Raw genomic sequence first — 12,718 nt, forward strand, 5'->3', positions numbered from 1 at the left:
TGTTGTAGCAAACCTGACGGTTTCTAATGTTCAGCTTTGACTTGAGCACACGTCAAGCACTTAGCTACATAGGCAGCTATAGACTTCTTCAAGCCTATCCACCAATAATTAGCCCTTAGATCCTGGTACATCTTATCAGCTCCAGGATGAACGGAATATTTGGAACTGTGGGCTTCCTGGAGGATAACATCCCGAAGTCCTCCATAAACAGGAACCCATATTCGTCCATTTAATCTTAGGATTCCGTCCTTGCCGTAGGATAACTGCTCCTCAGTTACTCCTAGCTTTTCCTCTGGATAGTTAGCTTCCAACACAGCTTCCTTCTGTGCAGCTAACAACCTTTCATTCAAGCTATTCTTGATCTCAATGCTCTTGGCATTGATTCTTATAGGCTTCACTCTTTCCTTTCTGCTTAAGGCATCAGCAACCACATTTGCCTTACCTGGATGGTATCTTATCTCACAATCATAATCGTTCAGAGTTTCCATCCAACGTCGCTGCCTCATGTTCAAATCCTTCTGGTTGAACAGGTGCTGAAGGCTCTTGTGATCGGAATAGATCACACACTTGGTTCCATACAAGTAATGCCTCCACAGTTTTAGTGCAAATACAACGGCACCCAGCTCCAAGTCATGGGTGGTGTAATTCCTTTCGTGCACCTTTAACTGACGTGAAGCATAGGCAATAACCTTGCCTTTCTGCATAAGCACACACCCCATCCCGGTGTGTGATGCATCACAATATACTACAAACTCATCAATTCCATCAGGCAACGTCAAAACAGGAGCGTTGCTCAACTTTTGCTTCAATATATCGAAAGATTCTTGCTGCTTAGGCCCCCAATTGAACTTACTATTCTTGCGAGTTAGCAAAGTCAGGGGTGCTGCAACTCTTGAGAAGTTCTCGATAAATCGTCTGTAGTACCCGGCCAATCCTAAGAAACTGCGAATCTCAGTAGGCGTCTTCGGCTCTTGCCAGTTCATGATAGCTTCAATCTTAGCGGGATCTACTTGGATACCACGCTCACTAACCACATGTCCAAGAAATTGGACTTCGCGAAACCAAAATTCACACTTCGAGAACTTGGCATAAAGCTTCTCTTGCTGAAGTAGCTTCAGAATGCAACGGAGGTGCTTCTCATGGTCAGCTTGACTCTTCGAGTAGATGAGAATGTCATCGATGAAGACGATGACAAATTTATCCAAATATGGCTTGCAAACGCGATTCATGAGATCCATGAATGCGGCAGGTGCGTTAGTGAGCCCAAAAGGCATCACTAAGAACTCATAATGACCGTAGCGAGTCCTAAACGCAGTCTTGTGTACGTCTTCATCTTTAACCTTCAATTGATGGTAGCCTGACCTCAAATCAATCTTAGAGAAGTAACTTGCCCCTTGAAGCTGATCGAATAGATCATCGATCCTGGGCAAAGGGTACCTATTCTTGATAGTTACCTTATTAAGCTCACGGTAATCAATGCATAGACGCATTGATCCATCCTTCTTCTTGACGAATAAAATTGGCGCTCCCCATGGAGACGAACTAGGTCTTATAAAACCCTTGGCTAGCAAATCATCTAGATGCGTCCTCAATTTCTTCATCTCTGTTGGTGCCAACCTATAAGGTGCTCTCGCAAAAGGTGCAGCTCCGGGGATGATGTCAATTTGGAATTCTACCTGCCTATCTGGTGGCAAACCAGGTAGTTCTTCAGGGAAAACTTCAGGGTATTCAGAAACGACTGGAATATATTCAATCATGGGCTTTTGCTCGTCGACTGTCACTTGTGCCATATAAATAACACAACCCTTCTTCATGCACCCAGATGCCTTGAGCATAGACACTTGCTCAGGCAATCCGTGTTGGGTATCTCCTCAAATGGTAAGTGACTCACCAGACGAAGTCTTAATCACTACTTGCTTCTTGTTGCAGATGATCTGGGCTTGGTTATGCGATAACCAATCCATGACCAATACTATATCAAATCCGGCTAACTTCAACGGAAGCAAGGACAAAGGAAAAGAGTGGTTCCTAATGGATATAAAACATCCATCTAAAATGGTTGAGGCGGTTTCTAAGGTACCATCAACTAATTCCACCTCATATTTCACACTTAAGGTTTTAATAGGTAAATTCAGCAACTTACAAAACTTATTATCTATGAACGACTTATCAGCGCCAGAATCAAACAGTACTCTAGCATATACATCATTTACGAGGAAAGTACCTGTGATCACATTGTCGTCCTGAATGGCCTCCTGAACGTTCATTTGGAAGACCCTAGCATTGGTCTTCTTGGCCTCCTCAGGCTTCCTGGCGTATTTAGGGCAGTTGGACTTAATGTGCCCTTTCTCGTTGCAGCCGTAGCAGGTAGCATCTTTAATTCTCTTACAGTCAATAGTCTTATGCTCTCTAGACTTGCACAACCCACATGCAGGTGGTCCTGATTGAGACTTGGTCTCAAGCCTGCATTTTCCAAAGTGGCGTTTTTGGCAAGTTGAGCACTTTGGCTTTTCTTCAGTTCGCTGGTTACCCTTGTTGGACCCAAATTCTTTCTTGTGGTCCGAATTACCCTTATGCTTCTTCTCAGACCTTCGTGAGGTATCATCCTCACGCTTCCTCTTACTCTCCTCTGAGTTCTTGAGCGATCTCAGCCTGACCGCATCTAAGGTGAGGGATAGAGATAGATCAGCAACTGATCTAAAAGTAGTAGGTCTCGAAGCCTTAACACTGGCTTTGATTTCTGGGGCTAGACCCCCAATGAAGCGAGCAATCCTCTTGGGCTCTGGTGTCACCAGGTAAGGAACCAATCTAGACATGGTATTGAAACTGGTGAGGTAAGCTTGACAATCTAAATTCTGCATCACCAATGATAAGAAATCCGATTCAATTCTTTCCATCTCATGCTGTGGACAATAGTTCTCCTTAATGAGAACAACAAACTGCTCCCATGACATATTATAGAGTGGGATCTTCCCAGCAGCTTGAATGAGAGACTTCCACCATGCCAGTGCCTCTCCCTTGAACGATTGGGATACATACTTCACTATATCCCTTTCAGCACAACCGCTGATATCAACAATAGTCTCCATTTCATCTAACCAAGTCATACAATCAATTGCTCCTTTCTCCCTAGTGAAATCCCGGGGTTTGCAGGAAACAAAGTACTTATAAGTACAAGACTTGGTACGTGGCTCATCATCGAACACTATTCTCTTGGATGGAACACTATGTTGGTTTGAGGAATGTTCGACATCCTCTTTCTTAGGTCCATCCTTCTTCGAGGGTGGCTTGCTATGAGCTTCTGAATGAGTCTTAGGAACAGACTTAGAGTGAGGTACCGAAGAGGTTCTACTATACGTCTCACTAACCTCCTTGAATTGTTCCTTTACAGCTTTAGATACAGCTGTATCAATCAGTGTACGGAGCTCGCCCTTGGTTATATTAACCCTATCGTCATCATCATTTTCCAGGGAATGACTGTTCACTTCCTCCGACCTCGCCATGTAGCTTTAATTGCTACATAAAAGAAAACAAGGGCAAGGTTTACATATAGAAGCTTATACAGTTCCATTGTTTTAAATGATTTATTAACTATGGTTTATAATATCCATTTTAGTTAATTATCCAGGATAACCCTAAGTTATATATAATAGCACAAAAGGCCTAGTCACGAAGACAAATTTAATTATTAAACCAGGATTTTATAGAATCAAGGTATTAAGGTTGAATCAAAGTTCATTACCCATTCTTGACAGGGAGTTACAGGCTACCATTGTCTTTAGTCCCAGAGGACGCTAATTATAGCCCGTGGGCACTTCATCCTTAAGGGATGATTATATAAATAAAGGAATTCAGAATAACCCTTTTTAATAATGACTTACGTGATTTTATCGGATCACACTTTGTCAAGCATATTAACATGCTTTCAGATGTTAACAAGGTTTGAATCTTTTTGAATAGGTTGTACCATCTTGGCCATGTCTGCAATGACATTTAGGCTAGGTTTTACCTTTAAGATTCTTTTAATATTAAGCGTAGAGCAATCCTAATTTGAGATGTTAACAAGGATCTGAATCTAATTGAGGAACTACCATCTTGGCCCTATCCCGAGCTAGGTATTGTCCCTTTTTAGATTTTGCCATTTTATCACATTGGTAGATCTTATAATATAGGAATCTAATCATCCCATTATATTTAGACAAGTATATGGTTGCCCTAAATGGGACTTCTATCAAAATGACTTGCCCATGCAAGGGCTAATCAGAAAATAACAAAGGAGACAAAATATAACGAATTATGGTTAGTCCTATGTTCTTGTCTAGACTCGAGAATGTGCAATTGTGTAACTGAGATTAAACACAAAAGGCTAGTGTTTAATTCACTCAGTGTTGGCTCTGATACCAACCTGTCACACCCCAATTTTCCACGTGTCACCGGTGGGCCCGGTGGGGAGTATCGTGACGTCATTGATATCATCATAGTCAAACAACACAACATATAAATGCACAGCGGAAGCAAAAGATATAGATTTATTTCAACTGAATAAATTGTAATGTTTAAGTATCACAAAACAGTCGAAACAGATCCACAGGCGGATCAAATAAAAAGGAAACTGTTCAACAGACTTTGACATCTAAAGCTTGCGAGACTTGAGTAATGATGCCTGGAGTAACCAGCCTATTTCGTCTAGCACCTGCACTTAGCCTTTTTGGAAAATACGTCAGTTTGCACTGGTAAATACAACTTAACTGACTCATTTTGAAAAGAGTTTGAAAATTGATTTAAATGCACTTCGGCAAAAATATTTTATAACTTGGGACAATTATTCAAAATAATCTTGTATACAGTTTTACTCATTTGTCGTCCATTAAGGCCGGTTTGTAGGGCCGGACTTAAGTTAACTGACACGCCACAGGTATAATGCCCACAAGGTCGATTCCTTATAGTGGGATACCAGTTTTTACATAATGCAGCTGTCAGGTGTACGCCAACACCCCGTGCTTAGGTCGTGGCCATTTCATGAATGATGCCAAGGATATCCGGGACATGGTCATTTAACCCCCAAGGGCCATGCACCAAATAATACATATCAAACAGGTTATGTAAATACATCAATCACAATACGATTTAAATGACTACATACACCTGACCAAGCAGTACTTTTATAGTACCGTATCCCAAGCCCGTATAGGGAAAATAAGTTAAGGGTATTTACCTGAGCTGAATATAAATTCAATCCCAGCCGTATATCAAATCAGAAAGTACAGATAGCTTTTACTGGGCTCCTAATCTGGAACGAAGGTTTTAATAACCTATTAGAATCCTAACGGGCCTTTAATTTAGCCTAAGCCTTAGACCGGTTAGTTTTCAAAGGAAGGCACGGTTCAAACGCATGAAGAAGCGAAGGCCGGCTTAGAATGTGGTTTTGACCCAACAAGCTTGAATACTTGTTTAATATGGGTAACTTAAACACATTCTGAATATTGAGACAAAAACGATTTGGTTTGACCCGTTTCGGCTTATATATGCAAACTCGTCACATAGGCCGATCCGAACGCGAAACATGCGTAACGGGTAAACATAAGAGTCATGAACATGTTCCATAAGTTAATATGCCTTTGATATATTGTGATATCAGTAGGATATCTTCCATTATGCCCAAAACGAGTTTAAAACCAATTTATGCCCCGTAGGGGTATTTTGGTCATTTTAAAGGTTATAAAAGAGGTTAAATAGTAATCTGAGTTTCGGTTCTGATTATATCAGTAAAAATACTTAATTTACTAAGTTACACCAGTAGGGTATAACCTATACGTGAAATTTATCACTTATAACCAAACTATGCGTATTAAGGGCATTTTGGTAATTTCATATAGGCTTAAAAGGTCAAAACTAGAATTCTGAGCTCAAGACTTTTGCTTACTGCTAAAGTATGAAAGTTTACTTAAAACATCAGTAGGTATCAAGTCTTATATACCTAAAATGGTTTTAATACATACTACGCGCTTGAAACGCGTAAAAATGCTTAAAATGGCGATTTGAGCTATTTCCGGGTTCTTAAAGGGAAGCTGATATTTTTACTATTCCAGAAGGCTTAACATATTCTATTTATCATATTATACTAATAGAAAAAGATTTGGTATCAAAAGGTTGGGTAAAACTCATTTTATGGCTTAAAGGGTAAAACTGACAACTACCGAATTAAGCTTAGAACTCTGGGTTATGATCAGCCTAAAAATAAATAAAAATCTTTAAAAATCCCAAAATATTATATTACATCAGTGGGTAAAAATTTTGGTATTTAAAAATTGGGTTTAGATAGGCTATATGCTAATCATACGGTTAATTTACCGAAAAGCTTCTTAATTACGCTAATGAGCATATCTCCTAATCTAGACCTCAAACTGATGTGAAATTTTGTGGACATGCTTATAGATCAGTAATAAAGGTTTTAGTCCTTTCACATCTTAAAAAATCTTGTTTTAACATTAAAGGGCATTATGGTCACATTTAGGCATTATGGAAACATGCGATGGTCTTTAATTCTAAAGAACCAAGTAGTATAACTTTGGGAGGTTATACTATCATACAACATGGTCACAAAGGACCCTAAGGCATAAATAAACTCAAGCTAATTCGGGTCAGAACTGAAAGTCTAAGCAAAGGTCAAACTTTGCGACTTTCGGTCGCGAACCGAGCCTATACTTAGAATTGTCGGGTTGAATCACGTTTAGACATTATCAACTAATATTTACCAAGTCATTAAAGTGACAAAACTGATTTTATGACTTTTATATTATTAGTTGTGAATTTTATTTAAAACAACCCGATTGACTTTAATTTGACCCGACAATTAAACTAAGTAAACGTGGTAATTAGGAGGTGCCCTTTAGAGGGTTAATTACCTACCTAATTACGATCACATTGCCATGTTCGACGCGAACGATGGCTCAACCGATTAAAAGTCAAAGTGTTTATCGATAATGCTTGACTTTTCGGTTTAAACGCTAAACAAAAACCTAAGCATGAAAGGAATCACTTACAAAAGTCCAAAGGACTTGAAAGAGGTTCTCAAGAAGCTCAAGACCCTCAAAGAATGCAGAGAATTCAGAATGGAGGGAAAGTGCAAGTGAAACCCAAAACAAGGGGGGGTATTTATAGGTTTTTGATAACCGTTAGGATCGTTTATCGAAAACCGAGCTTCAATCTCAACCATCCATGTGGGCACATGGTTTACAAATACAAGGGGCACTTGAAAACCATCAAAATTGGCCCATAGATTGATCAAAAACCATTTGCAAGAGCTGGAATGAGCTGGAAATAGCTAGAAATAGATTTTGCTGGTCTAGGGATGCCTTAATGACCATAAGCAAAGGTCCATACGGACCGTAAGGGCCTTGCAGGTCAGCAACTTTCAAAAATGGCAAAACAGGCCCCTGCACCCCCAAACTTGGTTTTCGATGCATTTTTTTTGACACGTTTAAGCCCCGTTAACCTCATTTAAAAGCTCTAAAATGAAGTTAAAGTATAGGGAACTTAAAATATGTTCAAAAACATCTCGGATGCCGGTTCGTTTGGTCGTACGGTCCCGTTGTTCGACTAATTACGACGAAACACGGACGGACGCTAAAAACGATCCAAATTACGCGACGAATGGAATTTTATCAAGCCAAACACTAAAATAAAATATTTTAGTGCTTACATAAATTTTTGGATGTCCGGGGATATTCAGAATGTGAGATATGCGCGAAAATGCAAACTTGTGCACTTTTTGACACTTTTAGTCCCTGCATGACATAAAAGTTTATTTTTGCGCACCGAACACCTCTAAGCCCATATCTAAGCTATATAAAGGATAAATAGGGTATACTAAACTCATGGTCATATTCCGGAAGGTCCGAAACCTTACGAATTGACATACTTTTGCAGTTTGACGCTTTTAACCCCTCGCATACGAATATTGTCATAACTTTCTCATACTTCATCGAAACCTTGTGAAATTTTTATCACACATTCTTGTGAGTATAATTAACCATTACAAAGCTTTGGGTTTGCTAAAAGATCACTCAGAGGTATACTTTAAACATGTTGACACATTTAGCCCCTGTAGTTTGTAATTCCTCACTTTCTTTCACAATTAGCTTCGTATGATCCATGATTTATTCGTTTAAGGGTATAAGCATCATGTAGAGTTATTGAAAGATATATTTACTCATTGTTGACATTTTGAATCCTTTTACGCACATAGATTTCTTGTTTGTCAACTTTAGTCCCTCAAAATCAATCCTTTACACGTGTTAAGTCCATGACACGTGTCAATACATTATTGGACATGAATTTTCGAGGTGTTACATCCTCACCCCCTTAAAAGAAATCTCGACCTCGAGATTTACTGAAACAGTTGAGGGTACTTTTCTTTCATTGTGGATTCTACCTCCCACGTATACTCGGGACCTCTGCGAGCATCCCATTTAACCTTTACAATAGGCACATGCTTTCTCCAAAGCTTCTTAACCTGTCGGTCCTCAATCAACAAAGGTTTCTCCACAAATTTCAAGCTCTCATCTATATGCACATCCGTATGTGGTATGACTAGCGACTCATCAGCTAGACATTTCTTCAGATTGCAGATGTGGAATACATTATGACTACCACTGAGCTCCTCAGGTAAGTTTAACTTGTAAGCCACTGATCCAACACATTCGATGATCTCGAATGGTCCTATATACCTCGGGCTTAGCTTACCTTTCTTACCAAATCGCATTACCCCTTTCCAAGGTGATACTTTAAGCAAAACCTTATCACCGACCTCGAACTTGAGGGGTTTTCGCCTTTCATCAGCATAGCTCTTCTGTCTATCACGGGCAGCTTTTAGGCGGTCACGAATCTGGACAATCTTGTCCGTCGTTTCCAGGACTATATTTGGTCCTGATAATTGAGCTTCTCCTACTTCTGCCCAACAAATAGGCGTCCTGCATTTCCTACCATATAATGCCTCAAAAGGCGCAGCCTTAATGCTGGTATGGTAGCTATTATTGTAGGAGAACTCGATCAGAGGTAGGTGCCTATCCCAGCTACCTCCTAAATCAATCACACATGCACGAAGCATGTCTTCCAGAGTTTGAATTGTACGCTCACTCTGCCCATCCGTCTGAGGATGGTAAGCCGTACTGAAATTTAATCGCGTGCCCAAAGACTGTTGGAAACTTTTCCAAAAATGCGATGTGTATCTGGTATCTCTGTCCGAGATAATAGCCACTGGTACTCCATGCAGAGACACAATCTTATCAACATACAACTGGGCTAACATGTCAGAACTGTAAGTTTCCTTAAGGGGTAGGAAATGTGCTGACTTAGTCAGTCTATCTACTATCACCCAAATAGTATCATTTCCTTTATTAGTCTTTGGCAACTTGGTGATGAAATCCATCGTCACCATTTCCCATTTCCAAGTGGGAATTTCAGGCTGTTGTAGCAAACCTGACGGTTTCTAATGTTCAGCTTTGACTTGAGCACACGTCAAGCACTTAGCTACATAGGCAGCTATAGACTTCTTCAAGCCTATCCACCAATAATTAGCCCTTAGATCCTGGTACATCTTATCAGCTCCAGGATGAACGGAATATTTGGAACTGTGGGCTTCCTGGAGGATAACATCCCGAAGTCCTCCATAAACAGGAACCCATATTCGTCCATTTAATCTTAGGATTCCGTCCTTGCCGTAGGATAACTGCTCCTCAGTTACTCCTAGCTTTTCCTCTGGATAGTTAGCTTCCAACACAGCTTCCTTCTGTGCAGCTAACAACCTTTCATTCAAGCTATTCTTGATCTCAATGCTCTTGGCATTGATTCTTATAGGCTTCACTCTTTCCTTTCTGCTTAAGGCATCAGCAACCACATTTGCCTTACCTGGATGGTATCTTATCTCACAATCATAATCGTTCAGAGTTTCCATCCAACGTCGCTGCCTCATGTTCAAATCCTTCTGGTTGAACAGGTGCTGAAGGCTCTTGTGATCGGAATAGATCACACACTTGGTTCCATACAAGTAATGCCTCCACAGTTTTAGTGCAAATACAACGGCACCCAGCTCCAAGTCATGGGTGGTGTAATTCCTTTCGTGCACCTTTAACTGACGTGAAGCATAGGCAATAACCTTGCCTTTCTGCATAAGCACACACCCCATCCCGGTGTGTGATGCATCACAATATACTACAAACTCATCAATTCCATCAGGCAACGTCAAAACAGGAGCGTTGCTCAACTTTTGCTTCAATATATCGAAAGATTCTTGCTGCTTAGGCCCCCAATTGAACTTACTATTCTTGCGAGTTAGCAAAGTCAGGGGTGCTGCAACTCTTGAGAAGTTCTCGATAAATCGTCTGTAGTACCCGGCCAATCCTAAGAAACTGCGAATCTCAGTAGGCGTCTTCGGCTCTTGCCAGTTCATGATAGCTTCAATCTTAGCGGGATCTACTTGGATACCACGCTCACTAACCACATGTCCAAGAAATTGGACTTCGCGAAACCAAAATTCACACTTCGAGAACTTGGCATAAAGCTTCTCTTGCTGAAGTAGCTTCAGAATGCAACGGAGGTGCTTCTCATGGTCAGCTTGACTCTTCGAGTAGATGAGAATGTCATCGATGAAGACGATGACAAATTTATCCAAATATGGCTTGCAAACGCGATTCATGAGATCCATGAATGCGGCAGGTGCGTTAGTGAGCCCAAAAGGCATCACTAAGAACTCATAATGACCGTAGCGAGTCCTAAACGCAGTCTTGTGTACGTCTTCATCTTTAACCTTCAATTGATGGTAGCCTGACCTCAAATCAATCTTAGAGAAGTAACTTGCCCCTTGAAGCTGATCGAATAGATCATCGATCCTGGGCAAAGGGTACCTATTCTTGATAGTTACCTTATTAAGCTCACGGTAATCAATGCATAGACGCATTGATCCATCCTTCTTCTTGACGAATAAAATTGGCGCTCCCCATGGAGACGAACTAGGTCTTATAAAACCCTTGGCTAGCAAATCATCTAGATGCGTCCTCAATTTCTTCATCTCTGTTGGTGCCAACCTATAAGGTGCTCTCGCAAAAGGTGCAGCTCCGGGGATGATGTCAATTTGGAATTCTACCTGCCTATCTGGTGGCAAACCTGGTAGTTCTTCAGGGAAAACTTCAGGGTATTCAGAAACGACTGGAATATATTCAATCATGGGCTTCTGCTCGTCGACTGTCACTTGTGCCATATAAATAACACAACCCTTCTTCATGCACCCAGATGCCTTGAGCATAGACACTTGTTATTATTATTATTATTTGTTGTTATTATTATTATTTATTATTTATTATTATTATTATTTATTATTATTGTTATTGTTATTGTTATTATTTATTGTTGTTATTATTATTATTGTTATTTATTATTATTGTTATTATTATTATTATTTAATATTATTATTGTTATTATTATTATTTATTATTATTATTGTTATTATTTTTATTATTACTATTTATTGTTGTTATTATTATTATTTATTATTATTATTGTTATTATTGTTATTATTATTATTTATTATTAATTTAATAAATTTTCGGTTATAATTAATTTAATAAATTTTTCTGTTTTAATTCATTTAATAATTTTTCTGTTATAATTAATTTAGTAAATTTTTGGTTTTAATTAATTTAATAAATTTTCTGTTATAATTAATTTAATAAATTTTTCAGTTTTAATTAATTTAATTAATTTTGTGTTATAATTAATTTAATAAATTTTTGGTTTTAATTAATTTAATAAATTTTCTGTTATAATTAATTTAATAATTTTTTCGGTTTTAATTAATTAATAAGTTTTCTGTTATAATTAATTTAATAAATTTTTCGGTTTTAATTAAGATTAAAAAGGAAAAAAACCCAAAAAAAATGCAAAAAACCGCCTCTAAACCCGGATCGAACTCGTGACCTTTCCCTTAAATGCACCCGTCCCTTCCACTGGGACAAGTGTCTCACCCATTAATCTTTCCAATTATTTATTTTCTTACGCTTAGTTCCAGAGATTAAAAAAGAAAAAAATCTATCCGCCCCTTATTGCCCTATACGCCCCCTCATTGATTTCAAAAACTACTTTTCACCTTTCACCAAATAGAGACCAGATCTAAAAGTTAACCCCACACACACACTAAAACACCAAGAGAACACACACTGTCTCTCTCGTATCGCTCGATCCGAACGTATCAACCTATTCGGTGCATATTTTTATAAAAGGTTAGTGTATTATTTCATATTTCCTTTGTCTATTTTTGTTTTTTTTTAATTTTGGCCGGTGGTGGGTTGTAAAGGTTGACCGGATAAGTTGGGGATGGTGATAAAGGTGTCACCGGAATAGTTGGGGATGGTGATAAAGGTGTCATCGGAATAGTTTTTATAGAAAGTCCTTCACTTTGTTAAACTTTGGCCGGAATCTCGCCGGTAAAGCAGTTTTGAGACTTTGGCCGGAATCTCGCCGGAATAGGTGGGGATGGTGATGAAGGTGTCACCGGAATAGTTTTTTTTTTTAATTTTGGCCGGAATCTCGCCGGTAAAGCAGTTTTAGCCGGTAAAAAGTTTAGTACAAATCTTAAATTTAAACATTAAAATTGTAAAAAGTTTCTATAGAAATTATTTTGTTTTCTAAATTTATTTAATATTTCTGTAAAAAAATGTAAGTT

Source organism: Helianthus annuus, chromosome 1 (genome assembly GCF_002127325.2).
Source record: "Helianthus annuus cultivar XRQ/B chromosome 1, HanXRQr2.0-SUNRISE, whole genome shotgun sequence".
Lineage (NCBI taxonomy): Eukaryota > Viridiplantae > Streptophyta > Magnoliopsida > Asterales > Asteraceae > Helianthus > Helianthus annuus.